At 42.0% G+C, this 21394-nt stretch overlaps 1 pseudogene across 1 annotated transcript; it reads right to left on the reverse strand.

Annotated features, from left to right (window-relative positions):
* Positions 1-653: 653 nt before the first annotated feature.
* LOC311164490 (pre-B-cell leukemia transcription factor 2-like) lies at positions 654-20973 on the reverse strand (annotated as a pseudogene). Its single transcript, XR_014617056.1, has 9 exons — positions 20800-20973; positions 17488-17561; positions 14896-15259; positions 13103-13294; positions 7700-7835; positions 5255-5372; positions 2568-2665; positions 1634-1708; positions 654-737 (listed from the first exon to the last, which is right to left on the reverse strand). The product of XR_014617056.1 is annotated as a pre-B-cell leukemia transcription factor 2-like (transcript).
* Positions 20974-21394: the final 421 nt, after the last annotated feature.

The raw sequence follows: 21394 nt of genomic DNA on the forward strand, positions 1-21394 counted from the left end.
AAATTTGGGGTTTTTCATTTTATTTTTGTACTTTTTCAGCAGAAAAAGGGAAGCCGTGGAATTTCCAGATATTAAATCCCTTGGGTGATACCCAATGGAAGGTCCGGCCTGCGAGTGACGTCCGGCAAGAAGTTTGGTAAAGGAACTTTACCATTAATTAACTCAATTAGTTAAGAAAAAATTCCTATAGAAATTTCCTGTAGAAATTTCCTGTAGAATTTCCTATAGAATTCCCTATAGAAAATTCCAATACGGAGAACATCCAATTACAATATTTTGGGGGTTCAACTCACCTAGAACAGAAATCCCAGCGTAAAAAACCAGACAAAACCGAAAATAAATCCATTTTTTTCCGCTGTAAAACTGGAGAAAAACGCCAAGACTTTTTTTTTTTTCCTTCTTCTTCAGGTTCTTTGTGTAAAATCCAAAGTTTTTCATTAAAAAAATGGAATTTTCTGAGGCGAAATGAAGTTATAAATAATAGCGAGTCGGCGCTGAGAGGTAGAGGTGTCGCTGCCATCACAATCTATTGGCTTGTTCTGAGGTAATTAATTCATTCATTAGGAGTCAATCATTCTATCGGCCCCGTGATTAATTAGCGTTAATTGACCTCTCTCTCCTCTCAAAAAGGTCCTTTGAATTAAAAAATTCTTTTAATTGGAGGCGTCGCTGCCCGGGTCGGCGGCGGGGGAGGTGATGGAGGAGGGGGTGGCGACGTCCTGCCAGCTGCCGTTGGTCTGAGGGGACAGCAAATTTAATTAATTCATTAATTAATTCATATTAATTGGCATTAAATCATCAAGAAATTACCTGTAGATGGCATTAAAAGGAATTGTGTGTTTGGAGGTGAGGGTGGTTTTAAAAGGAAATCGTAGAGTGTGTTGATATCCCAAAATAATCTTATTTTTCCTTTATTTGTATATGTATAATTTAATAAAAATATAATATAAATTAGTTTAATAATTAAGGCATTAATGTATTTGATAAATAATTTAAATTTATTTATTTTTATGTATAAATGAATATAAATATAAGATAAATGTCTATTTTTATTTTGTATTTAATAATAATTTATAATGTCAAATACCTTTTAAAATATTCTTTAATGTATGTCTAATTTCTATATTTAAACATAAATTTATATACTTTAACATACTTCATGTATATTAATAATAATAATAGTTATTTGTAATAGAATCTAATATATATTATATTTATATAAAATTTTAAAATGTACAAGTAAATTCATAATAAGAAAATATTTATTTATATGCCCATGTAATATATTTATAAATACAGTTTATAATATATATAAATTTATGTACATCTCATTAAAATTTATAATTTTATATCAATATATATTATAATTTGTATATATTACTTTTATAATATATATTTAACATAAAATAATTTTACATATGCTAAAAGCTTTAAAAATTTGAAAGTTGTTCAATTAAATTCCAATTTTCCAGCTTTTTCCCCCATCCCAACACCAACCACGTTGGGAGAAATAAATAAATAAATACCAATAAAAATAATAACAAAATATAAATAAATTCAAAATAAAAATAAAAATAAATGTTTAAAAAATGTAATTTCTTGAGAATATTTGGGAATTAAAATCTCAGCTGACCTCGAGGCGCTGGGTGGAGAACAAAGGGCTCCCCACGAGGGGCTCCAACCTCGCCGGCTGCTGCAGGAAATCCAGCTAAAAATGGGGAAAAAAGGGTTAAAAATGGAATTTAAAATTTCCTAAAATGGGAATTTCCCTAGGAATCAGGGATTGGAGGGAGAGGAGAATTTGGTAAAAAAATGAAGAGAATTTTAATGATTTTTTCCCATTATTCCAGGGCAGAAATTTGGATTTTTTCCCATTTTTTTCCCATTTTCCAGGGCAGAAATTTGGATTTTTTTTCTCCATTTTCCTGAGCAGAAATTTGGATTTTTTCCCATTTTCCAGGGCAGAAATTTGGATTTTTTTTCTCCATTTTCCTGAGCAGAAATTTGAATTTTTTCCCCATTTTCCAGGGCAGAAATTTGGATTTTTTTCCCATTTTCCAAAGCAGAAATTTGAAATTTTTTCCCATTTTTAGAGCAGAAATTTGGAATTTTTCCATTTTTTCCTTTGCGTTCCAGGGCAGAAATTTGGTTTTTTCCCATTTTTAGGGCAGAAATTTGGATTTTTTTTCCCCATTTTTTTCCTCTGTGATCCAGGGCAGAAATTTAAATTTTTTTTCCCTTTTTCAGGACAGAAATTTGAATTTTTTCCCATTTTTCCCATTTTTTCGGCAGAAATTTGGATTTTTTCCCATTTTTTCGGCAGAAATTTGGATTTTTTCCCCATTTTTAGGGCAGAAATTTGGATTTTTTCCTCATTTTTAGGGCAGAAATTTGGAATTTTTCCCCATTTTCAGGGCAGAAATTTGGATTTTTTCCCATTTTTCAGGCAGAAATTTGGATTTTTCCCCATTTTCAGGGCAGAAATTTGAATTTTTCCCCCATTTTCAGGACAGAAATTTGAATTTTCCCCATTTTTCGGGCAGAAATTTGAATTTCCCTTTCCTCACCTGGGGCTGCGCTCGGGGCGGGCTCTGGCAGGAGCTCAGGGGCTGCAGGCTCAGGAAGGGATCCCCGGAATTCGCCACTGGAAAGGACCCAGAGGAGGCTGAAAAACACCAAAAAAACAAAAAAAATCAAATTAAAATCAAGAATTTCAATGGGGGAGAAAGGAACAGAAAATGGTTTGGCAGGGGGGAGAAAAAAGGGGAATAAATTGAATTTAAAAGGGGAAAAAAAGGGAAAAAATGGAATTAAATAAATGGAATTTAAAGGGAAAAAATGGAATTAAAAGTGGGATAAAAAGGGGAATAAATGGAATTGAATAAATAGAATTTAAAGGGGAAAAATGGAATTAAATAAATGGAATTTAAAGGGAAAAAATGGAATTAAAAGTGGGATAAAAAGGGGAATAAATGGAATTAAACAAATAAAATTTAAAGGGAAAAAATGGAATTAAATAAATGGAATTTAAAGGGAAAAAATGGAATTAAAAGTGGGATAAAAAGGGGAATAAATGGAATTAAATAAATAGAATTTAACGGGAAAAAATGGAATTAAATAAATGGAATTAAATAAATGGAATTTAAAGGGAAAAAATGGAATTAAAAGGGGAAAAAAATTGAATAAATGGAATTAAAGGGGGATAAAAAAGGGGGATAAAGGAGCCCGAGGAGGCTGAAAAAGCAACAAAAAACCCCAAAAATTGAATTAAAATCAAGAATTTGAATGGGGGAGAAAGGAACAGAAAATGGTTTGGCAGGGGGGAGAAAAAAGGGGAATAAATTGAATTTAAAAGGAAAAAAAAAAGGGAAAAAATGGAATTAAATAAATGGAATTTAAAGGGAAAAAATGGAATTAAAAGTGGGATAAAAAGGGGAATAAATGGAATTAAACAAATAAAATTTAAAGGGAAAAAATGGAATTAAATAAATAAAATTTAAAGGGAAAAAATGGAATTAAATAAATGGAATTTAAAGGGAAAAAATGGAATTAAAAGTGGGATAAAAAGGGGAATAAATGGAATTAAATAAATAGAATTTAAAGGGAAAAAATGGAATTAAATAAATGGAATTAAAAGGGAATAAATGGAATTAAATAAATGGAATTTAAAGGGAATAAATGGAATTAAAAGGGGAAAAAAATTGAATAAATGGAATTAAAGGGGGATAAAAAAGGGGGATAAAGGAGCCCGAGGAGGCTGAAAAAGCAACAAAAAACCCCAAAAATTGAATTAAAATCAAGAATTTGAATGGGGGAGAAAGGAACAGAAAATAGTTTGGCAGGGGGGAGAAAAAAGGGGAATAAATTGAATTTAAAAGGGGAAAAAAAGGGGAATAAAAGGGATTAAAAAAGGGAATAAACTGAATTAAAAAGGGGAAAAAGGAATTAAAAAAGGGAATAAATTGAATTAAAAAGGGATTTAAAAGGGATTAAAAAAGGGAATAAATTGAACTTAAAAGGGGGAAAAAATAGGAATAAATTGAATTAAAAAGGGATTTAAAAAGGGAATGAAATGAATTAAAAAGGGATTAAAAAGGGATAAAAAAAGGGAATAAATTAGGGATTAAAAAAGGGAATAAATTGAATAAAAAAGGGGAAAAAAGGGATTAAAAAAGGGAATAAATTGAATTAAAAAGGGGGAAAAAGGGATTAAAAAAGGGAATAAATTGAATTAAAAAGGGGGAAAAAGGGATTAAAAAAGGGAATAAATTGAATTAAATAGGGAAAAAAAGGGGAATAAATTGAATTAAAAAGGTGGGAAAAAGGGAGAAAAAAGGGAATAAATTGAATTTAAAAGGGATTAAAAAAAGGAATAAACTGAATTAAAAAGGGAAAAAAAAGGGATAAAAAAGGGATAATAAAGGGAATAAATTGAATTATAAAGGGGAAAAAAAGGGAATAAATTGAATTAAAAAGGGGAAAAAAAGGGGAATAAATTGAATCAAAAAGGGATAAAAAAGGGATAAAAAAGGGAAGAAATTGAATTATAAAGGGGGGAAAAAGGGAATAAATTGAATTAAAAAGGGAGAAAAAAAGGGAATAAATTGAATTAAAAAGGGATAACGAAGATAAACCGAATTAAACCCAAAAAAACCAAAATAAACCAAGTTAAAGATGAAAACCAAGTCCCCCAGCACTCATTAATTAGCCCAGCGTTAATTGGGGCGTTCCATGCTGACCTGAGCAGGGGGAGGAGCCCCGATAGCCAAAATAAACCCAAATAAACCCAATTAAACCCAAAATAAACTGAATTAAACCCAAATTAAACCAAATTAAACCCAAATTAAAGAGGAATTCCGAGTCCCCCAGCAGCTCATTAATTAGCCCAGCGTTAATTGGGGCGTTCCATGCTGACCTGAGCAGGGGGGGGAGCCCCGATAGCCAAAATAAACCAAATTAAACCAAAAATAAACCCAAAATCAACCAAAAATAAACCAAATTAAATCAAAATTAAACCAAATTAAAGAGGAATTCCGAGTCCCCCAGCACTCATTAATTAGCCCAGCGTTAATTGGGGCGTTCCATGCTGACCTGAGCAGGGGGAGGGCGGCGAGGGGCCCCGATAACCAAAATAAACCCAATTAAACCAAAATTAAACCAAAAATAAACCAAATTAAACCAAATTAAAGAGGAATACCGAGTCCCCCAGCGCTCATTAATTAGCCCGGTGTTAATTGGGGCGTTCCATGCTGACCTGAGCAGGGGGAGGGCGGCGAGGGCCCCCCCCGCGCCGCGTAGGCGTTGGCCTCCTCCTGGAACTTGCCCATGTTCTTCTTGTAACGGATCCGTTTGTTCCCGAACCAGTTGGAGACCTGGGAAAGGGGGAAAATCCGGGAAAAAGGGGGAAAAATCCGGGAAAAGGGGTCAGAGAAACGGTGGGGATTAAAAAAAATAAATTATTGCTGGTTAGGGGGTAAAATTGGCAAAAAATCCCAGGAATTTGCCCAAAAATTTGGGGAAATGACTCCAAAATCTCGGGAATTTGCACCAAAAATCGCAGAAATTTTCACCAAAAATCTCAAGGATTTGCTCCAAAAATCCCAAGAATTTTCACCAAAAATTGCAGGATTTTTCACAAAAAATTCCAAGAATTTTCACCAAAAATCCCAAGAATTTTCACCAAAATCTCAAGGGTTTGCCCCAAAAATCTCAGGATTTTTGCCCCAAATTCTGGGAATTTAAATCCCAGGAATTGTCCCCAAAATGCAGGGAATTTGCCCAAAATCTTGGGAATTTGCTCCAAATCTGTGAAATTTTCCTGAAATCCTGGGGAATTTGCCCCAAATCCAGGGAATTTAAATCCCAGGAGTTTTCACCAAAATCTCAAGGATTTGCCCAAAAATCCTGACAATTTGCCTCCAAATCCTCGGAATTTGCCCAAAATCTCAATAATTTGACCCAAAAATCTCAGGATTTTGCCCCCAAATTCTGGGAATTTTAATTCCAGGATTTTTCATCAAAATCTCAAGAATTGGCCCAAAATCTTGGGAATTTTCCCCAAAATCTCCGGAGTTTTCCCCAAATCCGTGGAATTTTTCCAAAAATCTGTGGAATTTTCCCCAAACCTGTGGAATTTTCCCAAAAATCCTGGGAATTTTCCCAAAAATCTTGGGAATTTTGCCCCAAACCTGTGGAATTTTCCCCAAAATCTCAGAAATTTTCCCCAAACCTGCGGAATTTTCCCCAAAATCTCCGGAATTTTCCCCAAAATCTTGGGAATTTCCCTCAAGTCCGTGGAATTTTCCCCAAAATCTCAGGAATTTTCCCCAAACCTGTGGAATTTTCCCAAAAATCTGTGGAATTTTCCCCAAAATCTCCGGAATTTTCCCCAAAATCTCAGAAATTTTCCCAAAATCCGTGAAATTTTCCCAAAATCCAGGGAATTTAAATCCCAGGAGTTTTCACCAAAATCTCAAGAATTTGCTCCAAAATCTTGGGAATTTTCCCCAGACCTGTGAAATTTTCCCAAAAAATCTTGGGAATTTGCTCTGAAATCTGTGGAATTTTCCCCAAAATTGAGGGAATTCTCCCCAAATCCGTGGAATTTTCCCCAAAATCTCCGGAATTTTCCCCAAAATCTCCGGAATTTGCCCCAAACCTGTGGAATTTTCCCCAAAATCTCCGGAATTTGCCGCAAACCTGTGGAATTTTCCCCAAAATCTCAGGAATTTTCCTGAAATCCGTGGAATTTTCCCCAAATCCGTGGAATTTTCCCCAAAATCTCCAGAATTTTCCCCAAATCCGTGGATTTTTCCCCAAAATCTCAGGAATTTTCCCCAAACCTGTGGAATTTTCCCAAAAATCTGTGGAATTTTCCCCAAAATCTCCGGAATTTTCCCCAAAATCTCAGAAATTTTCCCAAAATCCGTGAAATTTTCCCAAAATCCAGGGAATTTAAATCCCAGGAGTTTTCACCAAAATCTCAAGAATTTGCTCCAAAATCTTGGGAATTTTCCCCAGACCTGTGGAATTTTCCCCAAAAATCTCGGGAATTTGCTCTGAAATCTGTGGAATTTTCCCCAAAATGGAGGGAATTCGCCCCAAATCCGTGGAATCTTCCCCAAAATCTCAGGAATTTTCCCGAAATCTGTGGAATTTGCCCCAAATCTCCGGAATTTTCCCCAAAATCTCAGGAATTTGGCCCAAACCTGTGGAATTTTCCCCAAGATCTCAGAAATTTTCTCCAAAATCTCAGGAATTTTCCCCAAAATCTCCGGAATTTTCTCCAAAATGTCAGGAATTTTCCCCAAAATCTCAGGAATTTGGCCCAAACCTGTGGAATTTTCCCCAAAATCTCCGGAGTTTTCCCCAAAATCTCCGGAGTTTTCCCCAAATCCGTGGAATTTTCCCCAAAATCTCCGGAATTTGCCCCAAACCTGTGGAATTTTCCCCAAAATCTCCAGAATTTTCCCCAAATCTCCGGAATTTTCCTCAAAATCTCCGGAATTTTCCCCAAAATCCTGGGAATTTTACCCAAAATCCTGGGAATTTTCCTGAAATCTGTGGACTTTTCCCCAAAATCCTGGGAATTCACCCCAAATCCGTGGAATTTTCCCCAAAATCCTGGGAATTTCCCCCAAATCCCAGGAATTCTCCCCAAATCTCCGGAATTTCCCCAAAATCCCGGGAATTTCCCCACCTGGGAGACGCTGATGCCGCCCCTCCGCGCCAGCTCCTCCTTGGCCTCCTCGCTGGGGTAGGGGTTGCTCAGGTGGGAGTAGAAATACTCGTTCAGCACCTCGGTGGCCTGCTTGCTGAAATTGCGCCGCTTCCGCCTGCAGGAGGGGTGGAATGCAAATATTTGGGGTAAAAATGGGGAGAAATGAAAATGTTGGGGGTAAAAAATGGGGATAAATCCAATTGTTGGGAGTAAAAATGGGGATAAATCCAATTGTTGGGAGTAAAAATGGGGAGAAATGCAAATGTTGGGGGTTAAAATGGGGAGAAATCCAATTGTTTGGGGTAAAAATGGGGAGAAATGAAAATATTTGGGGTAAAAATGGGGACAAATGCAAATATTGGGGGTTAAAATGGGGATAAAACCAAATATTGGGGGTCAAATGGGGAGAAATGCAAATATTGGGGTTAAACACGGGGAGAAATGCAATTGTTGGGGGGGAAAATGGGGATAAATCCAATTGTTGGGGTTAAACACGGGGATAAATCCTAATTATTGGGTTAAACATGGGGAGAAATGCAAATGTTGGGGGTAAAAATGGGGATAAAACCAAATATTGGGGGTCAAAATGGGGATAAATGCAAATATTTGGGATAAAAATGGGGAGAAATGCAAATGTTGGGGGTTAAAATGGGGAGAAATGCAAATATTTGGGGTAAAAATGGGAATAAATCCATTTATTGGGGTAAAAATGGGGAGAAATGCAAATGTTTGGGGTAAAAATGGGAATAAATCCATTTATTTGGGGTAAAAATGGGGAGAAATGCAAATGTTTGGGGTTAAAATGGGGAGAAATCAATTGTTGGGGGTTAGAATGGGGGGATAAATGCAAATGTTGGGGGTAAAAACGGGGAGAAATCCAATTGTTGGGGGTAAAATGGGGAGAAATGCAAATGTTGGGTGTTAAAATGGGGATAAATGCAAATATTTGGGGTAAAAATGGGGATAAATGCAATTGTTGGGGTAAACATGGGGATAAATCCAATTATTGGGGTTAAACATGGGGGTAAATCCAATTATTGGGGGGGGGAAATGGGGATAAATGCAAATGTTGGGGGTAAAAATTGGGATAAATGCAAATGTTGGGGGTAAAAATGGGGATAAATCCAATTATTTGGGATAAACACGGGGGTAAATCCAATTATTGGGGGTTAAAATGGGGATAAATGCAAATGTTGGGGGTAAAAATGGGGATAAATGCAATTGTTGGGGGTAAACATGGGGATAAATCCAATTATTGGGGTTAAACATGGGGGTAAATCCAATTATTGGGGTTAAAATGGGGATAAATGCAAATATTGGGGGGTAAAAAATGGGGATAAATCCAATTATTGGGGATTAAAATGGGGATAAATGCAAATGTTGGGGTTAAACTCGGGGATAAATCCAAATATTGGGGTTAAACACGGGGATCAATGCAAATATTTGGGATAAAAATGGGGATAAATGCAAATGTTGGGGTAAAAACGGGGATAAATTCAAAATGTTGGGGTAAAAATGGGGGTAAATGCAAATATTTGGGGTCAAAATGGGGATAAAACCAAATATTTGGGGTAAAAATGGGGATAAAACCAAATATTGGGGTTAAACACGGGGATCAATGCAAATATTTGGAATAAAAATGGGGATCAATGCAAATGTTGGGGGTAAAAACGGGGATCAATGCAAATATTTGGGGTCAAAATGGGGATAAATGCAAATATTGGGGGTCAAAATGGGGATAAATCCAATTGTTGGGGGGGAAAATGGGGAGAAATGCAAATATTGGGGGGTTAAAATGGGGATAAAACCAAATATTGGGGGTCAAAATGGGGAGAAATGCAAATATTGGGGTTAAACACGGGGAAGAAATGCAATTGTTGGGGGAGAAAATGGGGATAAATCCAATTATTTGGGGTTAGAATGGAAAATAAATCCAATTATTGGGGGTCAGAATGGGGAGAAATGGAATTGTTGGGGTTAAACATGGGGATAAATGCAAATGTTGGGGGTTTAAAATGGGGAGAAATGCAAATATTTGGGGTGAAAATGGGGAGAAATGCAAATATTTGGGATAAAAATGGGGATAAATGCAAATGTTTGGGGTAAAAATGGGGATAAAACCAAATATTGGGGGTTTAAATGCAAATATTTGGGGTAAAAATGGGGAGAAATGCAAATGTTGGGGGTAAAAATGGGGATAAAACCAAATATTGGGGGTCAAAATGGGGATAAATGCAAATATTTGGGGTAAAAATGGGGAGAAATGCAAATATTGGGGGTTAAAATGGGGATAAAACCAAATATTTGGGGTCAAAATGGGGATAAAACCAAATATTTGGGTAAAAATGGGGATAAAACCAAATATTTGGGGTCAAAATGGGGATAAACCAAATATTTGGGGTCAAAATGGGGATAAAACCAAATATTGGGATTAAACACGGGGATAAAACCAAATATTGGGGTTAAACACGGGGATCATGCAAATATTTGGAATAAAAATGGGGATAAATGCAAATGTTGGGGGTCAAAATGTGGATAAATCAATTGTTGGGGGTAGAAAAATGGAGACAAATGCAAATATTGGGGGTTAAAATGGGGATAAAACCAAATATTGGGGGTCAAAATGGGGATAAATGCAAATATTTGGGGTTAAAAATGGGGAGAAATGAAAATATTTGGGATAAAAATGGGAGAAATGCAAATATTTGGGGTTAAAATGGGGATAAATGCAAATGTTTGGGGTAAAAACGGGGAGAAATGCAAATGTTGGGGGTAAAATGGGGAGAAATGCAAATGTTGGGTGTTAAAATGGGGATAAATGCAAATATTTGGGTAAAAACAGGGATAAATCCAATTGTTGGGGTTAAACATGGGGGTAAATCCAATTATTGGGGGGGGGAATGGGGATAAATGCAAATGTTTGGGGTAAAAATTGGGATAAATGCAAATGTTGGGGGTAAAATGGGGATAAATCCAATTATTTGGGATAAACACGGGGGTAAATCCAATTATTGGGGTTAAAATGGGGATAAATGCAAATGTTGGGGTAAAAATGGGGATAAATGCAATTGTTGGGGTAAACATGGGGATAAATCCAAATTATTGGGGTTAAACATGGGGGTAAATCCAATTATTGGGGTTAAAATGGGGATAAATGCAAATATTGGGGGTAAAAATGGGGATAAATCCATTATTGGGGATAAAAATGGGGATAAATGCAAATGTTGGGGTTAAACTCGGGGATAAATCCAATTATTGGGGTTAACACGGGGATCAATGCAAATATTTGGGATAAAAATGGGGATAAATGCAATGTTGGGGGTAAAAATGGGGGTAAATGCAATTGTTGGGGGTAAAAATGGGGAGAAATGCAAATGTTTGGGGTAAAAATGGGGAGAAATGCAAATATTGGGGGTAAAATGGGGGAGAAATGCAAATATTTGGGGTAAAAATGGGGATAAATCGAATTATTGGGGTTAAACATGGGGGTAAATGCAAATGTTGGGGGTAAAAATGGGGGAGAAATACAAATGTTGGGGTTAAAATGGGAAATAAATCCAGATATTGGGGGTTCAGTGGGGAATAAATCCAATTATTAGGGGTTGAATGGGGGTTTAGAGGCTAAAAATGGGAATTAAATCCAAATATTGGGGTTCAATGGGAAATAAATTAAATTATTTGGGCTTAAAATGGGAAATAAATCCAATTATTGGGGTCAATGGGGAATAAATCCAATTATTGGGGCTTAAAATGGGAAATAAATCCAATTATTGGGGCTTAAAATGGGAAATAAATCCAATTATTTGGGCTTAAAAATGGGACTTAAATCAAATTATTGAGAGTTTAATGGGGGTTTGGTGGCTAAAAATGGGAAAAATCAATTTATTTTGGGAATAAATGGGGATTTGGAGGTTAAAAATGGGAAATCAATCCAATTTATTGGGGGTTCAGTGGGAAATAATTGGATTTATTAGGGTTTCAATGGAAAATAAATGAATTTATTGGGGGTTCAATGGGAAATAAATGAATTTATGGGAGGTTCAGTGGGAAATAAATGAATTTATGGGAGGTTCAGTGGGAAATCAATCAATTTATTGGGGGTTCAATGGGAAATAAATGAATTTATTGGGGGTTCAATGGGAAATAAATTAATTTAATGGGTGTTCAATGGGAAATCAATCAATTTATTGGGGGTTCAATGGGGGTTTGGAGCTTAAAAATGGGAAATAAAGCAAATTATTTGCCTAAAAAGTAGAAAAAAATCCATTTATTTAGAATTATTCAGGCTAAATACCATTTTTTTCCATCAAAACCCACATGCCAACCTAAAAATCTCCATCTTTTTCCACAAAAATCCACATTTTTCCACCAAAACCCCAAAACTGGAAGAATTTCTCCCAAAATTCCCTCACCTGGTGTGGAGGAACCTGGACCTGAGGATCAGCAGGGCCTGGCAGGGGCTCTGCTTGAGCCGAGCTTGCCTGTGGTTGACACCAACACAAAAACATCCAAATTTTTCCACCAAAACCCACATCCCAACCAAAAATATCCATCTTTATCCACCAAATACCCACATTTTTACACAAATAGCTCATCTTGGAGAAATTTTTTCCCAAATTCCCTCACCTGGTGTGGAGGAACCTGGACCTGAGGATCAGCAGGGCCTGGCAGGGGCTCTGCTTGAGCCGAGCTTGCCGTGGTTGACACCAACCCAAAAATCTACACATTTTTCCACCAAAAATCCACATTTTTTCCCCCAAAACCCCAAAATGTGGAGATTTCTCCCCAGATTGGCTCACCTGGTGTGGAGGAACTTTGACCTGAGGATCAGCAGGGCCTGGCAGGGGCTCTGCTTGAGCCGAGCTTGCCGTGGTTGACACCAACACAAAAACATCCAAATTTTTCCACCAAAACCCACGACCCATCCTAAAATAATCTTTTATTTTCCACCAAAATCTCCACATTTTCCACCAAAACCCCATAATTGGAAGAATTCCTCCCCAGATTGTCTCACCTGGTGTGGAGGAACCTTGGCCTGAGGATCAGCAGGGCCTGGCAGGGGCTCTGCTTGAGCCGAGCTTGCCGTGGTTGACACCAACACAAAAACATCCAAATTTTTCCACCAAAACCCACACCCATCCTAAAATAATCTTTTATTTTCCACCAAAAATCTCCACATTTTCCACCAAAACCCCAAAATTGGAAGAATTCCTCCCAAATTTCCCTCACCTGGTGTGGAGGAACCTGGACCTGAGGATCAGGATGGACTCACAGGGGCTCTGCTTGAGCCGAGCTTACCGTAGTTGACACCAACCCAAAAATCTCCACATTTTTTCCCCCAGAACCCCAAAATTTTGGGATTTCTCCCCAAATTTGGCTCACCTGCGTCGAGGAAGCGCGACCTGAGGATCATGACGGCCTCGCAGGTGCTCTGCTTGAGCTGCAGCTGGATGGGAGCTGAACTTGCCGTGGATGACGGCCACCATGCGCTCGATCTCGCGCGGCTGCGATCGGCCGCGTGCGGCTCTGCTCCCGCAGCAGGTTCAGCACGTGCGTGGTGAACTCGCTGCACGCCTGCAACGGGAGGGAGAATGGGGGAAAATGGGGGAAATGGGGAAAATGGGGAATGTAAGGGGGGGAAATGGGGGAAAATGGGGGAAATGGGGGGAAATGGGGGGAAATGGGGAATGTAAGGGGGGAAAATGGGGGGAAATGGGGGGAAATGGGGAATGTAAGGGGGAATGGGGGGAAATGGGGGGAAATGGGGAATGTAAGGGGGGAAAATGGGGGGAAATGGGGGGAAATGGGGAATGTAAGGGGGAAATGGGGGAAAAATGGGGGAAATGGGGGAAATGGGGAAAAAATGGGGAAAAAATGGGGAAAAAATTGGGGGGAAATGGGGGAAAATGGGGAATGTAAGGGGGGAAATGGGGAAAAAATGGGGGGGAATGGGGGGAAATGGGGAGGAAATGGAGGGAAATGGGGAGAAAATGGGGGAATGGGGGGAAATGGGGAGAAAATGGGGGATTTAGGGGGGAGAATGGGGGAAAAATGGGGGGGAAATGGGGAAAAATGGGGGGAAATGGGGAAATGGGGGATTTTGGGGGAAAAATGTGGGGGAAATGTGGGGGAAATGGGGGGAATGGGGGAAATGGGGAGAAAATGGGGGGAAATGGGGAGGGAATGGGGGGAATGGGGGGGAAATGGGGGATTTAGGGGGGAAATGGGGAAAAAATGGGGGGAAATGGGGGGAAATGGGGGATTTAGGGGGGGAATGGGGAAAATGGGGGAAAATGGAGGGAATGGGGGAAATGGGGGATTTAGGGGGGGAATGGGGAAAAATGGGGGGAAATGGGGAGGAAATGGGGGGAAATGGGGAAAATGGGGGATTTTGGGGGGAAAATGTGGGGGGAATGGGGGGGAAATGGGGGGAAAATGGGGAGAAAATGGGGGAAATGGGGGGGAAATGGGGGATTTAGGGGGGGAAATGGGGAAAAATGGGGAGGAAATGGGGGGAAATGGGGAGGAAATGGGGGATTTGGGGGCAAAATGGGGGGGAAATGGGGGATTTTGGGGGGAAAATGGGGAGAAAATGGGGGAAATGGGGAAAAAATGGGGGATTTTTGGGGAAATGGGGGATTTAGGGGGGGGAATGGGGAAAAATGGGGGAAATGGGGGGAAATTGGGAGAAAATGGGGGGAAATGATGAAAATGGGGGGAAATGGGGAAAAATGGGGGATTTTGGGGGGGAAATGGGGCGAAAATGGGGGATTTATCTTTTAATCCCCTTTCATTTCCCCTTAATCCAATTTAATTTTTCCCTTTAATTTCCCCTTTAATCCCCCTTAACTCCCCCCACTAGACCCCAAACTCCCAACCCCTCCCACCACCAAAACCCCCCCAAATCCCCCAAAATTCCCTCGAATTTTTTCCTTTAATTCCCTTGGATTTATCCTTTAACCCCCTTTCATTTTCCTCTTATCCCATTTTATTTTCCCTTTAATTTCCCCTTTAATCCCCCTTAACTCCCCCCCACCAAACCCCAAACTCCCAACCCCTCCCACCACCAAACCCCCCCCCCAAAACCCCCAAATTCCCCCCAAAAAACCCAAATTCCCCCCCAAAAAACCCCAAATTCCCCCCAAAAAAACCCCAAATTCCCCCTCTCAGATCACCTGGTCGTACTTCTCCAGCTCGGAGTGGAAGATTGTGCCGGATCTGGGCCAGCTTGGCGCGGTAATCCGAGTGCTCCGCGCCGGGCTCCGGGGCACACCCCCCCGGCCGGGCCCGGCCCCAACCTCCCCGCCTCCTTCTCCCAACTTCCCGCCTCCTTCTCCCAATTTCCCGGCTCCTTCTCCCAATTTCCCGGGTGGCTCCGGTTCTTTGCCAGGTCCGTGTGGGGGTTTTGGGGGTGCCGGGGTTTTGGGGGGTTTCTCGCGGGGAGCGGCGCCACGCCCTCGGCCAGCAGCATGTTGTCCAGGCGCAGCAGCTGCCGTCAGAGGCCGGCTCCCTCCTCAGGAGGGCCGCGCACGCTGAGGGCTGCGAAAAAGAGCGGGAAACCGGGAGAGTGAGGGTAAAGTGATGGGAAATGGGGAAAAATGGGGGGAAATGAGGGAAAAATGGGGGGAAATGGGGGGGAAAACAGGGAGAAGTGAGGGGAATACGGGAAAAATGAGGGGGAAATGAAGGGAAAATGGGGAAAATGAGGGGAAATGAGGGGAAAATGGGGAGAAATGGGGGAAATGAGGGGGGAAACGGGGGAAAATGGGGGGAATACAGGGAAAATGAGGGGAAAACGGGGAAAAATGGGGGGGAATGAGGGGGGAAATGGGAGGAAATGAGGGGAAAATGAGGGGAAATGGGGAAAAAGTGAGGGGAAAATGGGGAAAATGAGGGGAAATGGGGGGAAATGGGGAGAAATTAGGGGGAAAATGGTGGAAATGAGGGGGAAAATGAGGGGAAAGGGGGAAAATGAGGGGAAACGGGGGGAAATGAGGGGAAAAATGGGGGGAAATGGGGGGGAAAACAGGGAGAAGTGAGGGGAATACAGGGAAAAATGAGGGGGAAAATGAAGGGAAAATGGGGAAAATGAGGGGAAATGAGGGGAAATGGGGAGAAATGGGGGAAATGAGGGGGAAATGGGGGAAAATGGGGGGAATACAGGGAAAATGAGGGAAAATGGGGGGGAATGAGGGGGAAAATGGGGGGAAATGGGGGAAAATGAAGGGAAAACGGGGAAAAATGGGGGAAAACAGGGGGGGAAAGGGGGAAAATGAGGGGAAAAGGGGAAAAAATGAGGGGGAAAATGAGGGGAAATGGGGAAAAATGGGGGGAAAACGGGGGGAAAATGAGGGGAAAAGGGGGGGAAATGAGGGGAAAAGGGGGGGAAATGAGGGGAAAATGGGGAGAAATGAGGGGAAATTAAGGGAAATGGGGAAAATTAGGGGAAAATGAGGGGAAAATGGGCAGAAAGTGAGAAGAAAACGGGGATAAATGGGGGGAAAATGAGGGGAAAATTGGGGGAAAATGGGGGAGAAAATGAGGGAAAAATTGGGAGAAAATGGGGGAGAAAGTGAGGGAAAAATTGGGGAAAAAATGAGGGGAAAAGCGGAAAAAATGAGGGGAAAAATGAGGGGAAATGGGGAGAAAGTGAGGGGAAAACAGGGAAAAATGAGGGGAAATGGGGGAAAATGAGGGGAAAATGGAGAAAATGAGGGGGGAAATGAGGGGAAAACGGGGAAAAATGAGGGAAAAATTGGGGGAAAATGGGGGAGGAAATGGGGGAGAAAGTGAGGAAAAATTTGGGAGAAAGTGAGGGGAAATGGGGGAGTAAATGAGGGAAAAAGGGGAGAAAGTGAGGGGAAAATTGGGGAGAAAATGAGGGGAAAATTGGGGGAAAATGAGGGAAAATTGGGGAGAAAATGAGGGGAAAATGAGAGGAAAATGAGCGGGGAAAAGGGAGAAAATGAGGAAAATTGGGGGAAAATGAGGGGGAAATGGGGAAGAAAATGAGGGAAAATGGGGAAAAAATAAGAATGAGGGAAAAAAGAGAAATAAAATGAAAAATAGGGGAGAAAAGAGGGGAAATTTGGGGAAAAAGAGGACAAATGGGAGAAAATAAGGGAAAACAGGGAAGAAAATGGAGAAGAAAATGAGGGAAAACAGGAAAAAAAAGAGGAAAATGGGGGAAATAAGGAAAAATGAGGAAAAAATGAGGGAAATGGGGGGAAAATGAGGGAAAACAGGGAAAAAATGAGGAAAAATGGGAAACAATGAGGGGAAAAAAAGAGGATTTGTCATTTACAATGGTTTCGGGAAGAAAATTTGGGATTTCCTCATTTCATGTGGATGTTCCTGTTCAGTTAAAGTGGAGTGTGAGGGGAAAAAAATAATGGAAGAAATGAGGAGAAAATAAGCAAAAAATATGGGGTTTGTTGATTTTTTTTTCAAATTTTTTCTGGGAAAAATCTGGACATTTCTGGATTTGTAGAGAAAAATCTGGGACTTTCCAGGTTCCAGAGAGAACTTCCTAAAGAAACTCTCAAATCCTGGAATTTTCCCATAAAACAACCCCCAAATTTCCTTTTTTCTCCCTTAAAAATACCCCCCAAAAAATCAAATTTCAGCTTAAAAAAAAAATTTAAAAAAAAAACTTTTTAATAGAGAATCAATGAGGGAAAATTGAGATAAATGGAATGGGGAAGGAAAATTGAGGAGAAAAAGTGGGATTTGAGGGGGAAATGGGAATAAAAAGGAGAAATCCAGACCTGTTTTTTCCTTGATTTCACAGAGGACGCTGAACAGGGCCGGCTTCATCCTGTGGCAGTTCAGGGCGTGCTTCCTGCAAAAATCATAGAAAAATCAGCCCCAAAATCCATGGAAAAAACCCCAAATTGCGGTCATGTTGTGGGAAGAGCAGGTGAGTGAGGAAAATCCTGGAAAAAAATGGGAAAATCCGGGGGAAAATGGAAATTTTGGGGTTTTTTTTTGGTTTTAATCTCAATTTTCTGAAAGGAAAAGTCCCAATTTTTCAGAATTTTGGGGCTAAATTCCACAATAGACAACGGGAAAAATCCACTGGATGCAAAATCCACCTCAAAATCTCTTTTTTTACTGCTTTTGATCCCTTTTTTACCTCAGAAAAAATCTATTTATAGCTGAATTTCATGGATTTTTTTAATATAAATTTCTCAAATCCCCCAATTTTTCAGGGTTTGGGCCTAAATTCCACCGGGAAAAATCCTTTGTAGGACCCTCCTCAAAATCCCTTTTTTTTTTTTGCTGCTTTCGAGCCTTTTTTCCCCTCAGAAAACCCATTTTAAAATCCACTTTTCTCTCATTTTCCCAGCAAATCCCGATTTTCCCGCCCTGCGAACCTCCCCAATCCGGGCTCCTCATCAGCCCCGCCCCAAATCCTGGGATTTCCCCTCAAATCCTTGGAATTTTCTCCTCAGAACCTCGCGGTTTTTTCCCAAAAATTCGGGGATTTTGCCTTAAAAAAAAAAAAAAGGCGGGAAAAAAAAACAAAAAACAAAACCCGGAGCCGCGGCCGGAGAACAAAGGCGGCTCCGATCCCCATTGTCCTCAAAAAATCCGGGAATGTGAGGGAAAAATCTCACCAAAACCCCCCCATTTTGGGGCTAAAACCTTCGATTCAGGTCCCCGAAGGTAGCGCTGGTTAATTAAGTAATTAATAATTTATTAGTAATTAATTATTCATTATTAAGTCCCGCCCAGCTCCTCCCTGCCGGGGTCCTCTTCCCGTCCTAAATTGGGAGCTCGGATGTTAAAATTTCCGATTTTGGGACTTTGCAAGGGCTTGGGAACCCCCCAAAATTTGCATTTTCAATAGAAAATTATTAATTAAGCCTTAATTAATGGCTGGAAACGCCTCAAATCCGACAAACTTTGCAGCCGGGGGAAATAAAAGTGGATTTTCCACTGAAATGCTGGAAAATGGGAAGCAGATGGGTGGGTTTGGGTTAATATTGAAAGGATTTGGGTTTAAAGAAACTCATTCCTCAATTTATGGGGAATAAAACTCCTGACAAATTCAAAATTATCCCTAATATCCCAAAATACTCCTCAGTATTCCATGATATCCAAATTTAGGGAATCCCTACGGGAGCTGCAGGTGGGGAATCCCCAAAACAATGCCAGAAAATGGCAAAAAAAAAGGGAATTTTGGAGGGAAAATTGACCATTCCATCCCAAAAGACAACCCAAAAAACAACTTTAATCCCAAATTTTGAGGGTTTGGAGGGAAAACTCCTCCTGAAATTGAGAATTATCCACGGACAGGGGGAATTCGGGGCTGCCACACCCAGAAGGGACCAAATTTTGGGGCCAGGTAAGGAAAAACGGGGACTTTTATCAGCACCCTGAATCGGGAGCACTCCCAGCTCTCCAAAAACCGCGGGAATGACAAAAAACACCCAAAAAAAAGCCTAATTTTTGTAGAATTTGAGGCATTTCCCTCCCGGAGCAGCAGCTAATGAGGTGTTAATTACCCTCAGTTAATTAAGGAACGCACAACCCGCCAAAATCCTGGAATTCTGCTCATTCCCAGCGCTGGTTTTCCCTAAAATTCAGGAATTCCTGGAGAAGAGGGAGGACTTATTCCAAATTATTCCAAATTATCCCAAACTGGGGTGGGAATCCTGGTCCCACCCCATCCTACCCAAAATTCCAGCCCCAGTTTTCCCAATCCTGGGTTTTTTTGCCCCATTCCCAGTGGGGATTTTCCAATTCCCAGTGGAATTTCCCCCATTCCTGAAGGTTTTCCTATTCCTGGGGTTTTTCCCCCATTCCCAGTGGGGTTTTTCTCATTTTTCAGTGGTTTTGCCCCATTCCCAGAGGGGTTTTCCTCATTTTTCAGTCGGATTTTCCCCCAGTCCTGAAGTTTTCCCCCCAGTCCTGATGTTTCCCCTCAATCCTGGAGTTTTTTACTCATTTCCAGTGGGGTTTTTCCCATTCCCGGGGGTTTTTCCCTCATTTTCAGCAGTTTTGCCCCATTCCCAGCCACATTTTCACCTTTTCCAATGAGTTTTTCCCCCATTCCCAGTGATTTTTGTCCCATTCCTGTGGGTTTTTCCCACATTTCTGAGGGTTTTTCCCTATTCCCATCAGTTTTGCCTGGGATTGTCCTGCCTAACCCCACCGGGAATGAGGCAAAACTGCTGGGAATGGGGTAAAATCCCTGGGAATGGGGTAAAATCCCTGGGAATAGGGGAAAAATTCACCGGGAATGGGGCAAAAAACACCAGGAATGGGGAAAAACTGTTGGGAATGGGGGCAAAACCCACTGGCAATGGGGTAAAATCACCCAGCAATGGGGCAAAAACCCACTGGAAATGGGGCAAAAGCATCGGGAATGGGGTAAAACACACAGGGAATGGGGGAAAACCTAACTTGGAATGGGGCAAAACCACCAGGAATGGGGGAAAGGAAGATAGAAATGGGGGAAAAAACACTGGGAATGGGGCAAAACCCACTGGGAATGGGATAAAAACATGAGGAATGGGGAAGAACCTGCCGGAATGGGGCAAAAACACTGGGAATGGGGTAAAACCACCGGGAATGGGGTAAAACCCACTGGAAATGGGGTAAAACACCAGAAATGGGGCAAAAACTTGTGGGAATGGGGTAAAACCCACTGGAAATGGGGGAAAAACACCTGGAATGGGGCAAAACCGTCTGGGAATGGGAAAACCCGCCGGGAATGGAGTAAAAACACCGGGAATGGGGCAAAACCCACTGGCAATGGGGCAGAACCATTGGCAATGGGGCAAACCTGTTGGGAATGGGACAAAACCACCGTGAATTGCCCCCAAAGCGGGAAGGACGCGGGGAAGAAGCGGCAGCATCAGCCGGGATGCGGGGCCCTGAAGGGAGCGGGAAAGCCGCGAATAGCAGGGAAGTTTCCCCCACAAATCCCTCCCTCGGTGTCCCCTCGGTGTCCCCTCAGTGTCCCCTCGGTGTCCCCACGGTGTCCCCTCGGTGTCCCCTCAGTGGCCCCGCGCTGAGTCACGGCCGTGCCGGTGTCCCCGGTCCCCGTTGCCGGTGTCCCCTCCCCGTACCTGGCCTGGGCCTCATCCAAGCTCTGGTCGGTGATGGCCATGATCTGCTGCAGGACATCGCCGCTGTCGTGCTGCGGTGGCCCCGCTGCTGCTGGCCCTGAGGGCGGCCCTGAGGGCGGCCCTGAGGGTGCCGGGTCCCCGCCGCTGGTGGGGGGAGGCGCTGGCGGAAGAGACCCCGGCAGGGCCACCCCGGGCATCAACCGCGGCGCGGCCTCCATAGGCGGGCCTGGAGCCGCGGGCCCGACGCGTCAGAGCGCGACAGGGCGCGACAAATCGCGACAGGGCGCGACAGGAGCCGCGCCGAGCCGGCGGCCACAGAACACCCCCCCCCCCCCGACCCCCCCCGCGCTGCCGCCGTTGTGGTCACGCCCCAGCCCTGGCCACGCCCTCTTCCCGTCGCGCCCACACGAGGCCACGCCTCTTGATAAGGGGGCGCCTTCCCGCCTTTGCGCTTGGCCACGCCCTCGGCGTAAACCACGCCCCTTTCGTGAGGGGACGAAAGTTCCCGCCATCGCTGTGACCACACCCCCTTCTGACCACGCCCCTTCTGATCCCGCCCAATTGCGGTCACGCCCCCGATCTGGCCACGCCCCCA

Source organism: Fringilla coelebs (assembly GCF_963513975.1).
Source record: "Fringilla coelebs genome assembly, chromosome: 32".
Classification (NCBI taxonomy): domain Eukaryota; kingdom Metazoa; phylum Chordata; class Aves; order Passeriformes; family Fringillidae; genus Fringilla; species Fringilla coelebs.